Source organism: Macaca fascicularis, chromosome 6 (genome assembly GCF_037993035.2).
Source record: "Macaca fascicularis isolate 582-1 chromosome 6, T2T-MFA8v1.1".
Classification (NCBI taxonomy): domain Eukaryota; kingdom Metazoa; phylum Chordata; class Mammalia; order Primates; family Cercopithecidae; genus Macaca; species Macaca fascicularis.
In genome coordinates, this window is record NC_088380.1 from 109135776 (window position 1) to 109160522 (window position 24747).

Sequence of the window (24747 nt, forward strand, 5' to 3'; positions counted from 1 at the left end):
ACCCAGGAAGGAGGAAGTTGCTAATGAAGCTCAAAATCATCTGTGAACATAAAGATCCTAGAACCAATTAAACTCTTTGTCTAAGTGAAAGTATTTTTCTTTTCTCAAATAATTAGAGAAGAGTATAGTATCAGAACAATAGCTCTCAGGTCTATCTGCTTGAATGGAGTTTATGAGACAAAAATATAAAAATAAATATTGACAAGAGGCAGAAAGAAGAGCATTTAGTTAGATGGGCAATTATAACTCTGTATCAAATGCTTTTTTTTTTAATCTCATTTTCCAACCATTTCCATATATTTGCTTCAGTTTTCCATTGAGTGCATTTTAAAACAAAATTGGAATTCTGAGAACTGCCATATTAACCGCTTCACAGAAAAAAAAAATATTGTTCTTATTGTTTATGGTAGATACAGATGAGAAGCATGGAGTGTTTGCAAGCGCAAATTGCTGTGAAGATTCATGAAGGGACAAGAGCAAGAGCAATAGAATTAGATGACAATGTGCAAAGTCTGGCTCCATCCTTACTATCCTTGAGAATTTGAGCATGTTAGTGAGCATTGCACCTTCTTCTACTCGACTTTATCTGCAGTGCCTGTTTGTGCGGATACAAAAATGTATATCGAATACAGAAATCCTAAACGCTGCTTTAGAATTCATATAGTTGGTATTTTATTAACTTTTTAAATCAATTTGTTCCTCTCTTTGATATTAGAAGCTCAGCACATCAATTTAAAAGAACTGTGTCCTGATGGATGGAGAGTTTGGATCTCAGCAGGATTCTCTTTCTACTAAAAGCAATGAAACTTAGGATGAGCTATTAGGATTGGGGGCTGAGGTGGGCAAAGGATGGGAGGCAAGTGTGAGGGATTGCCAGAGAAATATCCTGAAGGGTTCTTAAGCCTGCAGGAATTTGTGGGATAATTTCCATCCTTAAATGAGATCTTTAAAGATTCTCACGCTTTCTTGTTGCCAGCGGGGTCTTCTGTTGAAATAAGATAATTTCTGTATTTGCGTACCTCCAAAGAGTTAAGAGAAAAAATAGTCACATTGACACATTCCTTCTTAGATACCAAACAGAATGACAGTCTGTGGCAAGCTTTGCACATGCCAGGGACTCTGAATCCTCTCATCTATTCAGTTATGTGGATGGTATTTATATGCTTAAAACAAGTATCTGTATAAAACAATCACATAAGACACAATAAAGGTAACCCAGGTTTACTGGCAAAGTACCTAAGAAAGCATAATTTCTTTAAAAAATTCTGAGTCAGAAGTAATTTGTCAATTACATGAGGAATGGGATGCATAGGTCTAAAAATATTCCAAATCTTCCTAAAATGAACAGTGTCTATTTATTTCTGAGGAAACAACAAAGTGGAAGGGCCAAAAAAGCAGGGTGTGGGATGGTACTGATGCTAACTAGTTTCATGAAATAAAAAGCTTTAAGCTCATATTAGGCACTAAAATGGCTAAGCGCAGAGGCTCACGCCTGTAATCCTAGCACTTTGGGAGGCCAAGGCAGGTGGATTGCCTGAGGTCAGGAATTTGAGACCAGCCTGGCCAACATGGTGAAACCCCGTCTCTACTAAAAATACAAACATTAGCTGAGCACGGTGGCGCATGCCTGTAATCCCGCTACTCGGAAGGCTGAGGCACGAAAATCACTTGAACCCAGGAGGCAGAAGTTGCAGTGAGCAGAGATCTCACCACTGCACTGTAGCCTAGGTGACAGAGGGAAACTCAGTCTCAAAACAAGATAAGCTATATAAATTTTATATATCTATATAAAAAATACATATATATATCACACACACACAGGTTTCATTATCCAACCCTCCACACATGATACAATTCCCTTTAAAATGCATTTCTTGTTGAGTTTATTATCCAGATTTATATCCCCATGGGGTTTAATCTAGTTTATAAAACTAGAAAGTTTTATAAATGCTTGAAATATGGCTTATCTCACTGCAGTGACTTGAGTGCCAAAAGAAAAGAAGAAAGAACCAGACACTTCATTTTTCATGGAATATTGAAATAGAGATTATCTAGTAAATCCAGTTTTTCCCCCAGGAGTTTATGGAAAGTGATTCATATGTATCTGATAGTGATCTGACCATTCTTCATTGTGTGTGTGTGTGTCTGTGTGTTCGTGTGTGTCTGTGTTTGTTTACATGCACATATATTTGAAACAAAAATGCTACCCTGCTCTCAATATTCTGGGCCTCCTGGCAAACTGACCACAGTCCCTCCACCAGACATCACTCAGCAGGCCATGGAAAGCATGGTGACTTGCCAAATGAAGGGTAGCCGTCTATGACCATATTCTTGTTTCCCCTCTCCCCTGTTGTCTTTGGTGTCTTTTCATGCCATTCATTTGAAAATTCTGGGTTTATTCTTTCAGGAATTCTACAGATTTTAGCCATCTTCCTCTCCAACAGTGAACACCTGCTCACCTACTTTCTTGAAATGGAGAGAGTGCCTCCGAGTTGTCTCATAAGCCTGTCACCCTGACAACCTTTGGTGTTTTCCCTATTTCCTCCCAGTTATGTATACGTCCTCAGCTGCTGGATGTAGAGTGAGGCATGAGTCTTTCGTGACGTATGCATTTCAGTGTAGTTCTAGTTAGAATACACAAATTAGGGGAGATAAAAGAGAAGTTCTCAAAATTTTTGTCTGTGAATCCCTTTATTCTCTTAAAAATTATTGAGAACCACAGAGAGCCTTTGTTTATGTGAACAACATCTATTGATATCTATTGTATGAGAAAGCAAAACTGATAAATTTTTAAACATTTATTTAATTCACTTAAAATATCAATCATAAACTCAGTACATGGTCACTCTCATAATGTATTTATGGGAGAAAAACTACATTTTCTACAATGAAAGAAAGTTAGTGAGAAAAGTGTCATTATTTTACATTTTGGAAAATGTCTTTAATGCTTGACTTAATAGCCAGAATTTAAGTTTAATTCTGGCTTCTCCTACTGCTTCTGCAGTTAATCTCTTGTGATATCACATGTCATGTGGTCTCCGGAAAAGTCCATTGTACACTGTGAGAGAGTGATAAGAGCAAATAAATGTCTTGTTATAGTTTAACCTCACTGATTCTCGGGTCTTTCATAATTTCTGTGACATAATCCAGAAGGGGTCTTGGCATTACATTTTGAGGATCCCCGGATTACATTTTGAGAATCTCTGGAATAAAGAAAACTGAGAAAGGAACTGTCGAGAGTATAGTGCGGTGCCTCCTAAAGGCGCATAAGGAATGGAATCCCTTTGGAGTAAAAATACTTTCATGGATTCTCCAACGATTACTTAAATTATCTCTAATATAAGTATAAACTACAACTAGCTAGAAATCACATTGCATAAGCACTGGGACAAATATTAAACTGAATATAAGCTTATTAAACTGAATAAAGTTAAAAAGTATACATACACAAAATTATAAACCTAATGTCATTCAAATTCTTACCATTAGCTTAATGCAACAGATGATGTTTTGCTGAAACGAAATTGGTCCTTCTAACAAGAATATAATACTCACTGCTCTAGCAGCCAGGTTTGTCAACATGTATGTAATAATATGTGCCATGTGTAACACATCTTCTTTTCTTTCTCTGTCTCTCATTGAGATTTGGGTACATCAAATTGGATAAATCATAGTCCTTAGTTCAGGACACATTCTCATCATTGATCAATTCATGGGCCTCTTTTATTTAGTGTTCACTTATTTATTTATTAAGTTAATTAGGTTTTATGGTTTTTATGTTATAAACAACAGAAAATCCACTGCTCAAAATAAAACTGAGGACCCAACAATAATTTACATCTAATGATACGTGTCTCCCATTCCATTCCCTGGGCTTTTCCTATCCACAGAAATCATAATCCTAAATACTTTGTGTATCATGCTTTTTGTTTTTAAAAGATGTAGTTTTATATCATATACATAATTTCATGTATTTGTTTAACTACTTACATATTCCAAAAAAGTATATATTTTATTGCATTATCTTCATAGAAAAAGAAATACATATATATTTATTGTGTTATCTTCATAGAAAGAGATTTTATATATATATATATATGTGTGTATGTATAAATACGTCTTTCTTTGGAGGCCTGTTTTTTTTCGCTTAATATTTTATCGCTAAAATCCATCCATATAATGTTGCCACATGGTGCTGCACTTCACCCATTTTAACTACTGTATAATATTCTATAATATGGATATGCGGCAGTTAATTCATCCACTTTCTTGTGAGTGGGTACTGGATTGTTCACTATTATGAACAGTGCTGCTCTGAATATTCTCATTTACATTTCCTCTTGTACATGTGTAAAATAGGTTATTTCTTCTACCATTTTTCTCTATTCAAACTACAGCAAAACCTATAGCATACCTGATGTTACATGCCCTTCACTTGACTCAAACACATTATTTATGAATATGAATAGACAATCATAATGAATATTTATTATATGGCAGACAATATTCCAAGAGCTCTCCACATATCAACTCCTTTAATTTTCACACCAATCCTATATGATTGCTGCTATCATTTTTATTTCATATTGCACAGACAAAGAGCTGATAATTGAAGGTAGAATAAGTTGCAAGAGGTATTGCCAGGATTCAGATCCAGGCAGTCAGATTCCAAATCCAGGCAGTCAGGTTCCAGAGTCTGTACTCTAACTATAACCACCATTTATTTATTTTTGGTTCACAAAATGATGTGATGAACACAAGTGATGAAATCACACGGCAGTCTGTCCTCAATTAATGAGGGAATCATCCAGATTAATCAGACTATTTTTACATTAATTAATTTAAGTTACAATTGAAAGGAACATGCTTAAATTAATATACAGTTTTCTTGACACCTTACGAAGAGGTCTGTAGGTCACAGTTTGAGAAATAATGTTATCATGAAATGATTAGTTGGAATGTCTCTATAGTCTAGGACTTAAATCACATTTCAGGTAGAAAGTTAGCCAAGACTCTTAGGATTGTAAGTGGCAGAAATCCAATTGAAACTGTCATAACAATGAGATAAATTATTGGCTCACAGATTTGTGGAGATTACTGAGAAGAAATAAAAGAAGGAAGGGAGGAAAGGAGGAAGGAAGGGAGGGAGGGAAGGAGCGAGGAAGAAAGGAAGGAAGGAAGGAGGGAAGGAAGGAAGGAAGGAGGGAAGGAAGGAAGGAAGGAGCGAGGGAGGGAGAAAGAAAGGAAGGAAGGAGGGAAGGAAGGAAGGAGGGACGGAGGGAGGGAGGAGAAATAGAAAAATCCACAAAATCAGAGTTGGAGACTTCATCACATCTCTCTCAATAATGGATAGAACGACTAGAAAAAAATCAGCAAGAATATAGAAGAATTCAACAGCACTATCTATCAACAGGATCTAATAGACATTTATAAAACACTTCACACAACAATAGCAGACTACAAGCTCTTTTCAAGTACCCATGGAACAGATGCCAAGATAGGTTATATACTGGGCATAAAACAAACCTCAACAAATTTAAGAGAATTGAAACCATACAAGACATGTTCTCTGACCATGCTTGTGGATTAAAAGACTCAACATAGCAAAGAAGTTACTTATCCCCAAATTTACAGACTTAATCAATCCCTATCAAAATCCAAGCAAAATTTTTTAGAAGTCACAATTAGTAATAAAAAATACACAAATAATAGTCAAAATTAAATAGTAAACTATCTCAAAATTCAATAGTAAAAAAGTAAACAATCCAATTACAAAATAGGCAAAAGAAATGAAGAGACATTTCACTGAAGATGATATGCAAATGGCAAATAAGCACATGAAAAGGTGTTCAATATCTTTAGCCATTAGAAAAATGCAAATTAAAACCACAATGACTATCTTTACACACCCATCAGAATGTCTAAAATGAAAAATAGCGACAACACCAAATGCTGGCAAAAAAATACATGGAAACTGGATCACTCACACATTGCTAGGTGGAATGTAATGAAAAACAGTTTGTAAATTTCTTTTAAAAACTAAACATGCAAAACCATACAACCCAGCAATTGTGCCCTTTGGCATCTACCCCAGAGAAATGAAGACATATGTTCACACAAATTCCATGAATGTTTACAGCAGCTTTATTTGTAATAGTCAAACCCTGGAATCAACTCAGATGTCTTTCAACGGGTGAATGGTTAAACAAACTGTGGTATATCCATAGCATGGAATACTCAACAGTTAAAAAGAATAAACTATTAATACATACAGCAACTTGAATGAATCTCCAGATAACTATACTGAGTGTAAAGAGCTAGTCCCAAAATGCTACATACTGTATGGTTCTATTTACATAATATGAAGAATAGATTAGTGGTTAGCAAGGCTTAAGGAGAATGTGGGATGGGAGGAAAGTGGGTGTGCCTATAAATAAATACATGCAGAATCTCTGTGGTGATGGAAATATTCTGTATTTTCACTGCATCGAAGTCAATATTCTCATTATGATAGTATACTGTAGTTTTACAACATGTTGCCATCAGGGAAAGTGGGTAAGAGGTGCATTGGTACTGCTTTATTTCTTACAACTGTATGTAAACCAATATAATAAATAAATAATGAAAAGTTAAATTTTAAGACTGGGCGTGGTGGCTCACGCCTGTAATCCCAGCACTTTGGGAGGCTAAGGCAGAGGGATCACAAGGTCAGGAGTTCAAGACCAGCCCGGCCAATATGGTGAAACTCCGTCTCTACTAAAGATACAAAAATTAGCCAGACGTAGTGGCGGGCACCTGTAGTTCCAGCTTCTTGGGAGGCTGAGGCAGGAGAATTGCTGGAATCTGGGAGATGGAAGTTACCGTGAGCTGAGATTGGGCCACTGCACTCCAGCCTGAGCAACAGAGCAAGACTCCATCTCAAAAAAAAAAAAAAAAAAAAGATCACTAAGAGTTCTTGTTTGTATACATTATATCTGTTAATATTTATCATATTGGAAATTATTACAGAAAAAATTTGGGGTGCATTGGAACTATCTTATTTCTCACAACTATACGTGAACCAATATAATAAATAATAAAAAGTTTAATTAAAAAGTTTTAAGTTGACTCCACTAAGAGTTCTCATTTATATACATTATATCTATTAATATTTATCATATTGGAAGTTATTACAGAAAAATTTAAAACTTTCACCACATCTTTAAAATTAGCAATGATAAACCCATTACACGTTAACATACATTTCATGTTTTATGAAAAAAGTATTTTTTAGAACAAAAAATTTAGTAAGAAGAGTGGCATTGTTTCATATATTTGCGAATCTCTTTCACGTGGTTTAATAGAGATGGGTGGATTCTCCTATTTGCTTCTGTACTCAGTTTCTCAAGATATCTAGTTTTGGTAGAAGAATAAAAGAAAATGTGGTCTTACATGGATGTATAGTTGAAAAAGGGTAGGTTATTTTAATAGTCATTTTAGTTAACTGCTGATATTCTTTTTTGATACTGTACCAAAACTCAACAAGTAGCTTCCTAAAGATTTGTGACATTATGAGATCACAAATAACATCAATGAGTATTTTGTACTCTTTAGTTAAAATCAGTTGGTTCATCTTGCCTTTTTTTGAAACGGAGTCTCCCTCTGTCACCCAGGCTGGAGTGCAGTGGTGCAGTCTCACTGCAAGCTCTGCCTTTCACCCAAGAGTTACTTTGTAACATCGTGAATAGTAATTTGAAAAATATTTGTTCACCGAGTTATTTTATGCAAATCTTCCCATGTTGACACCTTCCATTATAGAATATTAAAAAAAAGTTTGTTAATATCATCACTGACTTTATAAAAGTTGTCTTTAAGCATTGGCAAATACAAGCTTTCCCAAATTATGTTTTTTGTTTCAAATTTGGTATTTATCATTGACAATAAATACTACTATTTTCCTTGAAATCACAGGCCCACATTGTTCATTAGCTAGAAAACATCTGCCAGATACCCAGTCTAAATAACTATTTTTTTCTGTCGGTAATTTTTTTTCAAGTAAAAATGGTGCAGCATAGAAAAGTGGCTATTTAAGCTTACAACTCAAATAATCACACAAGTGCTTTTCCTCAAGACAATAATTAGTTGTACTTCGTGTGCAGAAGAAGTGCTTCACGAATACTTCGCATTTTGTCACACAGAACATGAAAAAATGGTATTCACATGTCAAATGTAATAAAACTAGTTTAACTGCTACATCTATGATATCCATAAGTTAAAATGGCATTAATTTTTTAAATGCCAGTGTACAGCTATAAAAATGGCAATGATTACTAACACAGTTTGGTGCCACGACCTGATTCTTGTTAAGGCACCAGCAGTTTTACTCATCATTTCTTCTGTATCATCATTGAAATGGCAACACAGTGAAAGAGCAAGTAATGTCATAATATATTATTTGAAAGTTTTGACTTCACAGACACCCTGAAAGTATATGAGACCCCTAGGGCCCTAGGGATCACATTTTGACAGCCCACTGCTCTGTTATAACAAACCTTTTGCTTCTTTAGTTCCAATCTTGTTTACCATCTCCTAGAGCAGTAAGTAGCACATGGTAGGTGCCCAATAAATATTTGTTGAATAAAGTATGAATTAATGACCTGGGTGTGGTGATGTGCTTCTGTAGTCCTAGCTACTCAGGAAGCTAACGAGGGCAGATTGCTCGAGCCCAGAAGTTCAAGGCTGTAATGAGCTATGATAGTGCCACCGCACTCTAGCCTGGGTGACAGAGTGACAGAACCAGATCCCACCTCTAAAAAAAAAAAAAAAAAAAAGAAAAAATAATTTAGTCCCATGGACACTTGATTGAAATTTCTTTACCATTCCAGAAATGTACAAAGACAAATATTTCAAAAAAGAAAACAATAAGAATAGTTCTAGTTTGAGGTTTAGTATATAAAAGCAGATGCAAATAAAGAAGTAAACATATTATGGATATAAGACAGAGATATTCATAAGGCACCATAGAAACCATAGGTTCTTTCTTATCTCAAATGTCCATGGAAGTCCAAAGGGAAATGGCAGTAACCCTTTCATTAAGATGAATCAGATGATAAATTCATTATAAAAATATGGGCTTTATGATTACTTTAGAAAAGTCTGTTAAACTAGATTATTCTGAGAGAAAAAAGTGTCTAAAACAGTATCCTTTAGCATTATTACGCAAACATCTAATATACTTATTATGATTACTTTTATTTTTGTTACAGATTTAATGTGAGTAGATGACACTGTTCAATTTTATTCTTTACTAAACTGTACATATATATTTTTTCTAAAACATGCCACTTCTTCCCCTAAGACACAGAGAGAGTTATACAATGTAGTTATTTGAATAAAAAGCAAGATTCAAAACCTGCTTTTTTGAATAACACACATGCCATTCATAGGCAACAATAAATAGTAAATAGAATTTGGGGTTAAAAGAAACAAAATCAGGGTTGGGATCCTTGTTCTGCTCTTTTCAGATCTGTAAGTGCCTGGATGAGTTTAATTTATCTAATCCTGAGTTCCCTCTTGTATGAAAGGAAAAGAATAAAATTAATTTCATTTCATAGAATTTCTGTGAGTTTCCAGTGAAGTAAGGTATGCGAAAGTGGTTTACAAATTGTAATAAAAATTCAGTTGATAGTTATATTTATTACCATTTTCCAATTCAAATTAAGTTTGGTTACACCTAAAGTCCTCTTAAGGCATACTAATATTGGGAAAACAGTCTTAATTACAAATACTAAAAATAAAGGAAAATGCCTTTTATTTTTGAAAAAAAGAGTAGTGGAGATTTAGATAATCATTTTGTATCTCCAAACTAATGAGCTGTAAAAATCATGCATGTTCTAAGGCTCACAATAAAAACAGAAAAAAAAATTAAGATCTAAGATCAGAGATGAAGAAAGGATTAATTGCAACTTACGAACCACTCAAAAAACATCTTATTGGGCACTTAATGTCCTCGTTGAAGTAATATATTTTGTCCTACATTTAAAATATTTTTTGCACATAAATTATGTCTATCCCTCATGCAGTCAATTATCTCTCACAGCATGAGACCATTCCCAATACATGCACATGAGGGAAAAAATACACTATACTCTTTGTTTGCAAGTAAGAGGTACACTAGCATATTCTACCATCTCAACATACCTTTAATATCCCAGTGTTAAAAAAGGCTTTTCACAATTATAAACTAGCAATAGTGTATGAATGAGTCAGTAAAGAGTACTGATTCAATTACTTAAAATGATAAATCCATTGGGAAATGTCTTTATTTTCATTTTATTTTTCTCACAAATGCAGGGAGAGAAAAGCTATAGGATCATTTCTTGTCTTAGTCTGAGCACCCCTGTGGAGAAGATCCAAGCATGAAGCTTCCTTTGAAGTGAATGGAATCTCCACACTCAGATCAGCTCTGAGGGTATGTAGAGGAGAACAAGAAACTGGCCGCATGAAAACAGATATTAGCATTTAAATGAGGCTAGGCTTAAAAGAAAATTTATGCATCAAAAAATACTAAGATTTGAAAATGAAGAGACAATTTTTTCAATAATCCTAGGCCATGCCATCTTGCATTAGAATTAGATATTTCTTAGGTCTAACAAAGAAAGCAACAATAGAAAATGTTCAAAGAGCTTAAAGATTAGGTCAGAAATAGGAAACCTATATCATATTGAAATATCACAGATGCCAGGTATTCCTACTGTGGGAACACATAGAAGTCTGGCAACATCCATGGATTGTATGTACCCCAAATCCTGATCATTTATTCTGTATTTTATACTGGTGTGCTGAAAAAGTAAAGAAAAAATAAACAAAATAAAATAAAAATAATCATCACAAAACAATATTCCAGTTAAGAATTCAAGCATAAATCTTGCTGAAGAGGGTAAATTCAGCATAGAGAAGATAACCTTCTTTGAATGCAAAATGGATCTGCTATCTACAGAACCAAAATAGAAACACAGATCAGAGTTATTTCAGCAGTATCAATCATGTGTCAATCAAGAGCTAGTCTTTAAATAACATCACTGTTGTAGTCACTGTGCTAGGCTGAGTTTAAGTGATAGTTCCTGATTTTCAGGTTTACACATACAATATAAGGCAATATATGAGAGGCACCAATAATTTTATGAGAGAAGAGCATCATAGTAAAGTAAAGTGGTCTGGAAATGCTTCTTAAGTGATTCTCGCAGGATGGAGAGCACTTCACTCAGCAGGGTGTGGTGTTGATGTCCCTGATGTAGAGGGAGGTGCCCAAGCAGAAACCCAAAAAAAGGCAGAACAATGTCTCTGGAAGACAGGAAGCAGATCAGTTGGACTAGAACAAATGGTCCTGGCAGTGCCTGATGACCGATAAAGGAGGAAGGGAAGGCTGAGATCAGAATGTGGAGGGCTTTCCATGCCACATCTCTTGTGATTCTGAATCACACATTACAGACAACAGTGGTGATTAACAGGTCCAAGCCACTAGGTTACCTGTGATTCCTTCTTCAAGCACCCATGACAAATTGTCACCCAGTCTCTGCTTGAAGAAAGGCATATAACTGATGGCTATATTGTTCTGAAGCAAACTCCTTACTTTTCTTAAGTCCCTCATATTTTCTCCTTGCATACACCAGGAATTCATATAACATGAACTCTCAAATTTGGGTTTAAAGAATAACATACACTTGGTGCTGGGAGACTTCAGGGGAAGCAGATGGAAATAGCCAGGGGTGGTATCACAGAAAAAGAGGACATCAATGAGGTTTTGAATCATGAGTAGTATTTAAGTGCAGAGAGGAAAGGGAAGGTTTCTAGGCAAGGAGATTTTATGAGCTTGAAGCTTGAAGACAATAAAAAATATGGATTAAAGGATAAAAACCTACAAAGATCAGTCTATTAGCACGAAATTTTTGAGAATAGTGAATGTGAATACCCTTGAAAAATATTAAGAGTTTGGATTTCTTGATGGAGACAAAGGGTCCCCAACCACTGGGCTACAGAGTGGTACTGGTCTGTGGTCTGTTAAGAGCCAGGCCACTCAGCAGGAGGTAAGCAGCAGGCAACCAATGAAACTTCATCTGTATTTATAGTGCTCCTTGTCACTTGTCACTTGCATTACCGCCCTCTTCATCAGTCACATTACCGCCTGAGCTCCACCTCCTGTCAGATTAGCTGCAGCATTAGATTCTCATAGCAGTGTAAACCCTAATGTGAACTGTGCATTTGAGGGATCTAAGTTGCATGCTCCTTAAGAGAATCAAATGTCTGATGATCTGTCACTGTCGCCCATCACCCCTAGATGGGACTGTCAAGTTGCAGGAAAACAATCTCAGGGCCCCCACTACTTCTACATTTTGATGAGTTGTATAATTATTTCATTATATGTTACAATGCAATAATAATAGAAATAAATTGCATAATGTAATGTGCTTGAATCATCCCCAAACCATTCCCCCTTCCCTCACCTCCTGCTCTGTGGAAAAATGGTCTTCTATAAAACCAGTCCCTGATGCCAAAAAGGTCGGGGATCGCTGATGTAGGGAGTAAGTTGTTATAGTGGGTTCTTGAGTAAAACTCGAATTTAGGATGTGAGGAAAACATATTCTGAAAACAACATTTTAGGAAGACTAGACTAATGGTAGTGGACAAGGTAGACTAATTTGGAGAAAAACTGAAGGCGGAAAGACGAGTTAAGAGCCTTTTCAATTAGAAAAGTAATACGGATGAAATTAGCAACCTCTTTACAAAAACAATTTGGCATTACCTGGTAAAGTTGCACAAGCACATATGCTACGGCCCAGCAATTCCGTACCTTGGTACACTCCTAAAGAAACTCTTCATATATGCCCCAGAAAACATGTATCAGTAGAAACCTGGAAATACCCAAATATTCATTAAGAGTAGAATAAATAAATTGCAGTGTATGCACACAGACCAATGAAAATAAGTAACTACAGCTACACCAACATCTAAGAACCACCAAAACATGTTGACTGAAAAAAAAATTCACAAGAGAATTATATATATTAATTATGTTGTTAATTATCTGTGTGTGTACACATATATAAACTTCCTTGCAAATTGTATTGATTGCATGTTTTTGAATTTTAAAAACATAGAATGACTATATTTTGTTTAGGAATACAAACAAATGTGGAAACCCTATAGGGGAATGATAATAAAGTTCAGAATGTCATTTACCTCTGAGGAAAGGAGGAGTGCATGACTAAGAAGTGACAGGGTCTTTTGAAGTTCTAGCAATATTCCATTTCTTAAGCTGGAGGTTTTTATAAGAATTCACTTTTTGACTTATATACTATATTAAATATATTATATATGTTTAATACAATATAGTATTTTATATTATATTTAACATATACTATATTTAAAATGAATATACATAATATATACTATATATTTATCACATATATTTATATAATACAGGTACTTCTATATACTCTTTAGTAGTTGTGATATATTTCACCAGTTAAAATGTTTAAAACAAATAACAGGGACTTGACCTAGAAAGATAATTGTTGACAGGTAAGGGAATGCATGGGTGGTCAGATGCATGTTTCAATCATTTGGATAAGATTATTGCAAGAGTCAATTTTGTAGTGGCAATACTAGTGCAGAGGATAAACGCTCCAAATCAATTATGCTCTAAAACTATTACTTGGATTTGGAATGAAAGAGTAACCATTCTAATAATCTTTTCTTAGGCTTTTTGGCAAAGGGTGGTCAGGTAGATAGATAACAGGCACGAACTATTAAGTCATGCTAGTGTTTATTTGTCCACTCAGAAGTATAATGCAGTAAGTTTCTCAAAATATGAGCTGCAATGTGGTGGTCTTCCATCCTACTCCTCTGCCCCACTAATTCCATACCTGGTGTTGATTCCCTGACTACTTATAGAATTTCTCTTTCACTTTTCCAAAAATATTTACAGAAAATGAAGGCCTATGGTTTTTCTCGTCTCTCCTGCCCTCTGTTTTTACCTTCCTTTCTCCTCCAGTGTTGACTGTGCACAAACTAAATGTGAGTCCTGTATAAGCTACCGAGAGCCAAAGGTGAAGAGGCATGGGTCTTAGCTTTCATACTAGATGTAGTGGGTATACTACTTTTCCATTGTTGCTTTAACAAATAACATAACTAGCACCTTAGAACAATACAAACTTTGTAACTTAAGTTCGGTAGATCTGAACTCCAAAGTGTGTGTCTCCAGGCGAAAATCAAAATGTTGGTGAGCTGTCTTCTCTTCTGGAGGTTCTAGAGGTGCATCCATATCCTTTCTCACTTAGGTTGCTGGCAGACTTGTTTCTTCCAGTTGTAGAACTAAGGAAGCTGTTTCCTTTTTAGCTGTTGGCCTGGAGTTATTCTCAGTTTCTAAACCCACCTGCAATTCTTGGCTCGTGGTCCTCTTTATTTTCAAAGCCAGAAATAGTCTGGTCCACCTCATGTCTCATCTCTCCAACTTCTTTTCCATCTTTGAATCTCTTTGGCCAACTCTTCTGCCTTCTTTTTCTACTTTGAAGGACCCATGTGATTAGACTTGGCCCACCTGGATAATAGAGGATAATCTTTCCATTTCAAAGTCCTTAACCTTAATCACATCTGCAAACTCCCTTTCGTTTGGTGATGAAATGTAATGTATTTACAGGTTCCAAGGATTAGAACATGGACATCTTTGGAGGCCATTAATCTACTGCTACAATGGATTAAAAAAAAACGAAAATGGAAAATAAAAGCTTCATGCTTATTAATGTGCAGCCATGGAGCATTGATTAATGGAGCAACCATGCCAAGAATGAATGAAACCTGCCATTTGATTTAGTGTATTTCTCCAAGTTCTTTTTTCTGGAAAGAAAGTTGCAATAAGTGAGGGGCATAGCACAATAAGCATTCAACAAGACACATAGTAGGCATTCAACAAATAGAAGATCTCCTGTAACCGAAATGCCCTCACTAGTACCACCCTCCAGTGTTTTCCCTTTAATACTCACACAGTAATCCAATCTTCCACCTAGTTAGATTGATAGGAAGACCTGCCTTTTATCACGTTCCCCTTCCCAGGCAATTCACAAAGATCATGATATATTCCACAAGTTAGTTATGGTGTTCTTTCTTGCTTCTCCCTCTGCACTGCTACCCCAGGCTCTTCTGTAAGTCAGATCATGTCACCAACATTTCCCTACTGCCATGGCTGTTAACAAATAGCTCTTATATCTCTTCCCCAAGGACTGACCCACACCTTTCTTTGTGTTCTTCTAAGCTCAGCAAAGACCAGTATACAGGAATGAGAAAAAGAATACAATGCAGGTAGGGAAAGTAAACTTGGATGTTCATTATTGCTGTCCACAGTCATTCATCCATACCCCCACACAATGATTCCCCTACTGACCATCTCTCTTTTATCTCTGCTGCTGGGACCAACCTGGCTGCCAATGGCCAGAGTACACTTTCACCATTCCCTTCCTATAACTGCTTCAAATACAAAAGCATCCAATTTATCTGGTGTCCTTTCCTGGGGAGGCTGTGACCCTTATCTTTGAAGAGTAAAACTGTTGGTGAAAAATCTCCAGGCACAACAACCTCCGGCAACAGGCAACAGCATCATGGCTGGTGGGTCAGGCATTAAGAAAACGCCGGCATTTAAAAATAGTTGTTTCTTTTAGCCATCAATCTTTCTGAAACACAGAGCTCTAATCTCAAGGCATTTCCTTGCATTAATTTTTGTGTTATTTTTCTCATAGAATAATTGCATGCTAAAAGAAACTTGCAGTCCTCTAGACCAACACCTCAATGTATGATGAACCAACGGACACCCAGAGAGAAGTAATGTATATGTCACATAGCTTAATACCAATAAATGTACAATAATGAGAAGCAGGTATTCTGACTTCCTGTGGGCTAATTTGAAAAGCTTTTTTCTATTTGTGATAAAACCAAAAAATTTCAATACCCTTATGTGGTTTTCTGTTGCTGCTAAATATGACTGGAAAATCTATGTCATTCTTTATACATCTGGGGTTTTTTTCCTGTTGAAAACAAATCTCCAATGCTATCCCATTAAGAATCTAAAATAGAGACACAAATCTACTGCTGCAAAATAAAAAAGAATACAAATATGACAAGCAAGAAAGCTATTTGTGTAGTTTTATATTTGTGTAGCAAATATACTTCATTTTCAGTTTTCACGTTATTGAAAAGAAACAGATTATGACAAAGGAGGCAGATTATGCCCTTTGAAAATAAAATTCATCATTTTTTTCCAATAGTAAATGTATTACATGCTTATTTGGGAAAATCCAGAAAAGTATAATGCATTTCCTAAATTTGACAAAATTGAGACCACTCAAATAATTTAAAGGAATCTATCAATCCTTCCAATTTAATTTATATACATGAATACCTTTTTGTACATTTTTCACTTGAAAAATATGAGGGATTTCTTCCCTTTTATTAGGAAATTAAATTCATCCATCTGGTGAAAAACTAAATAAATTTCTTATAAAAAAAAATCAAAGCTTTTGGAACCTTGAGTGTCATAGACATTGATTTCCAGAAACTTCAAGTGATTCCATGATTATTCTAGCTTCCATCACCATCATACCAATTTCTTAGGCTGCTAGTAATCTCTTCATATCAGCCAGTAGAGAAAACAGTATTTACTTAGACTTTACTTGACCTTGTAATCTCTACTGTCCAGTCAAATAACATTAGCCTATTCAATTTCTCCAGTGTTTCCATTTTCTATCAACACATTTTCCCCTTGTATCTTCCTACTTCACCTCATTCCACCTTATCTCACCATACAAAACTGTGTATGGACAAAGTTTTTATGGTTTATATTATCTTATTTATATAAACTATCATGTATTCTCTTTGTATTAGGCTATTTTCATTCCACAAGCATACTGAATGTATTAACTACTTATGTGAAACTGCCAGCAGCATTTTAACACTCCTTTTTCAGAATCAAATATTTGGTTCTTTGTTAGTGCTGAATCTACATAAAATTGATGACCCTGGTTGTCCCTGTAATTATTTTGTTTCTAGACCTTGGACTTTATAGAAAGAATTAATTATAGCATGTATCTGTTTTTTAACTGCGAAATTGGATAATGGCTTAATAGCTAAAGGGGATTACTTGTGGGAATTTAAGACCTGTAAGATTCAATTTCCCCCATGTCTCTTTTCCTACAGTGATCTATGGCTTTGATTCCAGTCACAGATCCACCAAAATGAGGGTAGGTCATGGATATGTTGCTGTCTCTTTTTTGAGATGTCATGGATTTTCCTTGTGAACCAGCCTTGCTAGCACAGCCAGAAACCTGAGGTAGGTAGAGACGACATAACTTGGCATGGAGAACCTACCTTGTCAAATCAAATTAACTTTTTTAATTAAAAAAATTGTTTAACTGCATCTAATAGGTAGTTCATATTTAATAGTATATTAACAAAGAATAGTTTTATTTGCTAAGTGTTTATACTCTACAGATGGTTGCCCTGAATATACATAAAAACCACCTAGGGAATTAAATAAACACCTATCCTCAGGCCCCACCCCCAGAGATTTTTGTTTATTCAGTCTGAGGCCAGTCTGAGGCAGGGCTGAGGTGGCAGGATTTTTAAAGCTCCCCAGGTGATTCTAATATGTAGACAAGATTGAGAATCACTACGTCTAGCCAGTAGCACTGAAAAGTATTTTTCTCCTCTGAATAACAGCATTGTATGAAGTTAGAGGGGCCAATTTCTGGGGAACGTGGGATATATGAATCATAATTAGGCCCTCTAAGTGTCAACCACAGTCTGGGCAGGGAACACCTGTGGAGCAAGGAATTAAAAATGAATGATACCCTTTGTACCATAATGATAATACATTCTACTCTCTGCGAAGCTATTAAAATATTCCCCTTAAGATTTTTTTTTCAAATCTATTTTAAAGTGTCACAAGATAAAGTAATATGGGATATTCAAGAAGGCTTTGTATACTTAACCTGGCAGAGCTTTCTGCAAAATATTTTGTTGTTTTATTTATGTGTGCAGCATGCAGTGATAGAGGGGAGAATGCGAGTCGTCCTGAGAAAAGAAAGAAAGAGGTTTCACATTTGCATTACATCAAGGAAGTTCAACTTGGTCTAACTACCTCTTATTCCACTTTTCAAATCTTGAGATCTGTTTGATACATACATTTCATAAATGTTCACCTCATTTAAATGATAATTTATGTCCTCAGAATACCATTTCTAACTTTGTTCTTCTGCACACCCCTGGAGCTGATCAGAGTGTAGTGATCCCTTTGTTTTCAAAGGAAACTTTATGTTCACGCTCCCGCTGCAGAGGTTAGCAGAGTAAGACGAAAAAATAGTCCCATAGTGTTTCTGCCAGCTAATGAGGAAAATTTTTCCTCCTATATATATCATGATAGGTAATTGAATTAGTACTCCAGTAGGAAAGGGTTTGCTGTTTCATACTTCTATAGTCTTTTCTTAACACCATGAAATTAAAGACATGCCAGCATGCAGCTGCCTATTCCTGATCAATTTCAAATAAGCAATGTAGTATATTATTGCTTTTATGTGCCTTTATAGCACAAGCTGTGCAAGATAATTGACTCCATGACAGATGTCTATATTTCAGAGGAAAATTTATTTGTTAATGAAAAAACATGTATTACTTTAACATGGGGCTATTCATTATACGGCCCACAAGGTGCTTTTTGATGACTTCTTAATTGAAATTAATATTTTCTCTTGTCGTTCTGAATATGCATAAGCAAATTTGACTGTTTGATATAACCATTTTGAAGCTTATTCTGCTACTTCAACGTAACCTTCTGTACTCTTAGATCATGTTTGAAGTGCTGTGAAATGAGAAAGGGTGCATTTTTGAAAACTTTTCAAAGAAGCCTGTAGGCCTGAACAATTGCCAAGTTGTTCAGAGTAAGTTCTGTCCATCAGATCCATCTTTACATAAAATGACTATGAGAAAAGTCTAAAAATAAAGGGTACAGGAAATATTTTCTATGAATCCTCCTTTACTCTCTCACTTCTGCTTGAAATGTCGCTCTCTTTCAAGGCAAACACTAGTAGGAAGTAGAATCTGAAGTCTCTAACACTTGTGTGTGAGGTAAATTGGCTTGGAGAACTGGCAGTATTAGGTGGACAAGGCTGCTATGAAAGAAAACTGAAAAAAGAGGGAGGTTTACAAAGGAATGTCCATCTCCATCTACTTTGTAACACTGCCGGAGACCAATTCTCCTGTCTGTAAATCAACCTTCCCCTTCTTTTAGCTGTCAGAATTTCTCCAGGAAGAAACTAGACCCTTTATCTTCATCAGCTGACTGGTCACCTTTTGCAATAAGATCGTACCATTAACGTAAAATTAAAATAACTAATCAATACCAAGGGATTGCCATATTCAGAAAGGATGTAAGTTTAATAAGGTTCTTTCAAGGACTATTTTTCTTTTGATGAGAAGAAAAGGAGAAATTTCTACCCTTTTGAACTTTCAGTGGCCTAGCCTTTTGAGCATTAGGGGGAACAAGCAGAGGGGGGGAAAGAGATTTTTTAATTAAATTGGATGTAGTATTTTTGAAAGTAAAACTGGGACACTAAGGACTAGTTTTGTAATGACACAGAGTGCAGAGACAACCTCAGGTGGGGTGGAGCCCTGAGGAGAGTGAAAAGGGAGGCTTCTCCCTACCTAAGTGGAGGTGGTTGGCTCCACTGCCCAAGCTGGCCTGCACACAGGATGGAATGCCCTGAGGCTGTAAGTCTGAGGCTCTGAGGCGGGGTGCACTACTGGGTGTCTGACAGCACAGCTAAAATTGGCTGTGCCAACCAGGATCTTGAGGGTGTGAGAGGTTACCATCAGGTTACATTTAGAAGCGTTGTCCCAACTACCCTCCCATATTTTTTAAGGCAAAAATATAGTCACCACTAAACAAGAAAATCATCTTGGCACAACAGTGTACTGAATTGAACTAAGAAAGAAAAAGAAAGAAAGAAGGAAAGAAAGAAAGAAAGAAAGAAAGAAAGAAAGAAAGAAAGAAAGAAAGAAGGAAAGAAACCACAAAACACCATAGCCTAGAACTCTTGCCTCTCCACATTTTCTCTCTCTCTCTCACCACACACACACACGCACACACACAGAGAGAGAGAGAGAGAGAGAGAGAGAGAGAGAGAGAGAGAGGACATATTTGAGGGAGGGTCTCAAGTGCTTGCTTTCCTTAGTAACCCAGACCAGCAGGAAGACATAAAGTGACTTAGGAGATGTCTAAAGATGAAGAACAGCCCGGGGATCCATAAACAGACTCAGCTCCGTGTCTTCTCACACCTTGTCAGAATCAGTTTCCAGAACGAGGGTCATCCGCCTACCTTGGAATTTGGGTTGGGAAGTGAATGGAGTTCGTGGACGCATGCTCTAGGCCCTGACCAGTCTCGCCACTGCTCGCTAGGGATTCTGTAGGGATTTTCCAATCGGTCTACAGCGAGCATTGGTGGTTTCCCTATGAAGAAACTGATTTTCTTTCTGGGAATCCACCTAGAGCCTGAAGGCTTTACCTCGTTTCCCACAGCTCCTCTTCCACGTACCCCTTCGGTTCGCACATTCCTACCTTCTTCCCAGTCCACTGGCTTCTCCTTCTTTATTTTCCTCAGTGTCCCTTCTCCCAACCTCCCGGCTACGACACCAGGTTCTGAAGGGGAGGAGTTGTCTGGAAAGACCAGAGCTGGGTGCCGGGGATCTGGAGCAGCTCGGGACCCGCGCTGCAGGGAGCTGGGATGGGAGAGCGTGAGGGAGAGGAGGATGGGACTCTGGGAGAAAGAGAGGCGGCTGGGCTGGCGCTGGGGATGGAAGAGGCACGGTGAACGCACTCAGGCGGTTATCTGCAGATGGGGAGAGACCCTGGCAAATACCTGCCCTCAATTAAACGCGTATCAATTTGTGTGTGGGGTCAGTACTGCACATCATCAAGCCTCTTGGGTATAAAAGCTTCCTACAGGAACTCTCCAGCCCCGCCCCCACCACCCCACGCGCGGCTCCCTGCTTTCTCCTGCTTTGGGGTGAGGCTGGGGATGTGGATGGCTCCAGAGCTCCCTGCCCGCAGTTTAGGGGCGAAGTGATCGGTGTGTGAGCGCTGGGCACTCTGCAGGTTAAAAAGGTTTCGCAGAAAGGGATACCGATGGAGGCGGGAAGCCAGGCTAAGAAAGGGATACCCACCTCCCTCCTCCGGTCGGAGGTGCGAACTGGGAAGCACTGCGCAGACCTGAGCAAGGTGGCCTGAATCCAGGGGCCGGGCAAGGGGGTTGTGTGAATAGAAATCGCACATTTCCCACGCGTTCAGCCCCGGTGCTCTGCCGTCCCTTCCAGTTCCATGCACTCAGCCAGGTATCCAGGCTGGAGCAAGGGCTGGGGGTCAACGGGTCCTTCCTTCTCTCCGGAAACGTTCTCCTGGCCCGAGGCTGGGCGGAGGGAGAGTCGGACATTTTCCTCTGCCTGTCTCCGGGCAGCTGTCGTGGCCACCTCGCAGGGCTGCTTCTAGGGACACGAGACTCGGGAGGGTCAGAGACTTTCAGGCCGGGCCTTCACTCCCCTCCCCGGGGCACTTGGGCAAGAGTTACAGCTCTTGGCTACCTCTGGCCCGCACGTGAGTTCTGACACTCAGCACACGCGACCCTCGCAGGGAAACCCCGGGAAGCTGCGGGCAGTCGCTGGGGACTCGCTGGGGACTCGCTGGGGCTCCAGTTCCCAAGCCCCGCGGCCCCTCCGCCCAAAGAGGCAGGGCAGAGCAGAGGCAGCCGGCGTGGAGGAGGCGAGCGCGGGGCTGGCCCGGGAGTCGCCCCTGGGGAGGGACTGAGAGCTGCCCCTGGAGTCGAGGGCGAGCGGCAGACCCGGCTGGGCCTCGCGCGCGCCGAAGGGAGGGAGCCCCCGCCACCGCCGCTGCCGCCGCGTGCTCAGCCTGTCCCCGCCCAGGGAGCCGGAGCCTCCAACTAACTCCGCCCGCCGCTCCGCCGCCCGCAGGCTCCGGCTTCCGTCCCGGACAGAGCCCGTGGCCGCGCAGGTTGGTGTTGCTGCCGCTGCCGCCACTGCGAGGCGGGCAGGGCAAGGGTGAGGGTGGGGGTGCGAAAGGGGGCCCAGGCTCGGGATCCTGCTGCCACCAATTCCTGGTGCCCCAGGAGGTTGTTGCTTTTTCTCTCGGGCTGCCCGGGTCGGGGGTGGGGGGATGGGGCGGGGATCCAGCGCTGTGGCCAGGGAGGATTTTGGGGACTGAGCCATTCTCGCATTTCCCCAACCTCTCTCACCACACTTCACCATCATTATTAAGTCCCTGGTCAGTTTGTGAGGGGTCGTCCTCCCCTCCTGTCCTTCTCACCTCCGCACTTCTCCTTGTGCCCTCACCCTAGGGGGTACAATTTGTTCATTCGCCTTTTCTGCCCCCAACTTGGAGAACTCTCCGTGACGCCTAGAAAGCCTCCTTGGTCCTCTGCCCGCCCTTGAGTCTAGTTTGGGGAAGTAGAGGCCGCCGCGGAGTAGCAACCTGGGGTGTGGAGTGGGGGCGAGTGCCGGGAAGCAGTGGAAATTCCCTCCCCTCTTTCTTTCCCGTCCTGGCCCAGCTTTGCTCTCTTCCTGCCGTTTTACCAGCCTCGGAGTGTAATACGAGGGCGAAGCGCGATCGCCCAGGCAGAATGGGAAGTATCCACCACTTGGGATACTAGTTAAGTCTAGGTTCAGTCACCTTCCCAGCTGTGTGGCCTTGGGACCCGCCCCATCGGAACCTCTGTATTGTCATTTGCAAAATATGCGTCAGCTCTGCCCGCAGCTGAGGGTAGTTGTGGGGCTCCCTTGGGGTGACTTAGGGTATTACGTGATTTTGAGCACGGTCTCTTGTCTCGTGCAGCTGCCTGATGGCAGGTCCTGTGTTCTGATCGTCTGAGTTCGTGTCCTTTGGCTGAGATGTGATTATCTCTCTGGGAGATTTGGTCAGTAGCTTTGCGGGGCTGAAAGGCATGTGTTCCTGGAGCTGGTTATCAGGGTTCAGAGTTGAAATCGTCTCTTCCCCACCAATCCCTGTGTACCAAGCTATGGACCTTACATCCTGTGCCTTTGCGGTCATATAAATTTAAATAGAAGGAAGATCTTATTGGACTTTGTTTGCTTCAGATGTTTTACATTATTTACAATCTCTTTTCTATTCTAGGTGCAAACTTAAATTTACTGCTAATTCTAATAATCCAGGAAGGATGCCTTCATTTTGGCAAAATCAGACATTTAGCTCAAATAACATGTGACATATTGTTTGTAAATTTTCAGTTTATAATCACAGGCACAAAAAAGCATAGTTCTTGCCATTCTAGTTACTTTATGAAGCAAGTAAATGGCCTAAAAAAAAAAATCAGCTTTATAGGAAGTCAGAGCTGCAGTGAACTGTGTTTATACCACTGCACTCCAGCCTGGGTGACACAGCGAGACCCTGCCTCAAAAATAAATAATCAGTTTTAGAATTGATATTAAATGGTAAGCCCTGTCGTTCCTGCATTCCTGACTTGATAGGCATTTTCATGTGCGATGCACTCTGCTACATGCTTTAAAGATATAAAGATATAGAGTATGTTCCTTGTCCTAAAGGGCCTTCCAATGTAACTTAAAGACTATATCGTTTTATTTCATATTTTTATATGAACAGTCTTCTAATGACTATACATGGCAAGTAGAATGAGGTCAAGAATGCATTATCAAAGGCCCTTTAAGATCATCATTTGGCCGGGTGCGGTGGTTCACGTCTGTAATCCCAGCACATTGGGAGGCCCAGGCTGGCAAATCACAAGGTCAGAAGTTCGAGACCAGCCTGGCCGACATGGTGAAATCCCATCTCTACTAAAAATACAAAAAACTACCTGGGCATAGTGGTGGGCGCCTGTAATCCCAGCTACTTGGGAGGCTGAGGCAGGAGAATCGCTTGAACCTGGGAGGTGGAGGTTTCAGTGAGCTGAAATCACTACATGCACTCCAGCCCTGGTGACAGAGTGAGACTCTGTCTCAAAATATAAAAACACAAAAAATAATAAATAAATACATAAATAAATAATAATTTGGTGTGTTTACATAATAGATTGGAAGAAATAACAAGTTTGCTAAGACATTGCTTTTGAAAATAAAATGCCATGTGCTTCTACTTCATCAAGGTGCACTTGGAAATAAAATGAATTCTGTGTTTTTAGAATGAAAGCTTAGGAAAGCATTCTACACATGTATGATGTGCTAATCATATGTTAAAAGCTATAGACATTTTAATTCTAACTTCATTCAACACGTCAATAAAATTGTGGTGCCCACATACAGTTTTTTTCTCAACTCCTTCAGGAAGGAAATTATAATGCCTAGAAAAATATACAGATATTTAATGTAATATTTTTAATAAGCTGGAACTTGAACACTTAAAGGCCTGGTGGGTCCTGAAGTCTCTCTGGAAATTTGAGTTTAAAAGTTACAAGACTTGGTGAGACTAAGTGTGATGACTCATGCCTGTAATCCCAACACTTTGAGAGGCTGAGTCGGAAGTATTGCTTGAGTTCAGGAGTTTGAACCAGTAACATAGTGAGACCTTCTCTCTACAAAAAATATTAAAAGAAAAAAAAAAAGCCAGGTGTGGTAGTGCACGCCAGCAGTCCCAGCTACTCAAGAGGCTGAAGAGGGAGGATCTCTTGAACCTGGGAGGATAAGGCT

General features: G+C 38.8%; 1 protein-coding gene across 18 annotated transcripts in view; it reads left to right on the plus strand.

The window, feature by feature from the left end:
• Positions 1-22040: 22040 nt before the first annotated feature.
• The window catches only part of PAM (peptidylglycine alpha-amidating monooxygenase), a 278511-nt gene continuing 275804 nt past the window's right edge, over positions 22041-24747 (plus strand). For all 18 annotated transcript variants that reach the window (XM_005557444.4, XM_005557445.4, XM_065546598.1 and 15 more), the window contains exon 1: positions 22041-22084. The gene's annotated coding sequence lies outside the window, so the exon portion shown is untranslated. The remainder of the gene's footprint in view (positions 22085-24747) is intronic.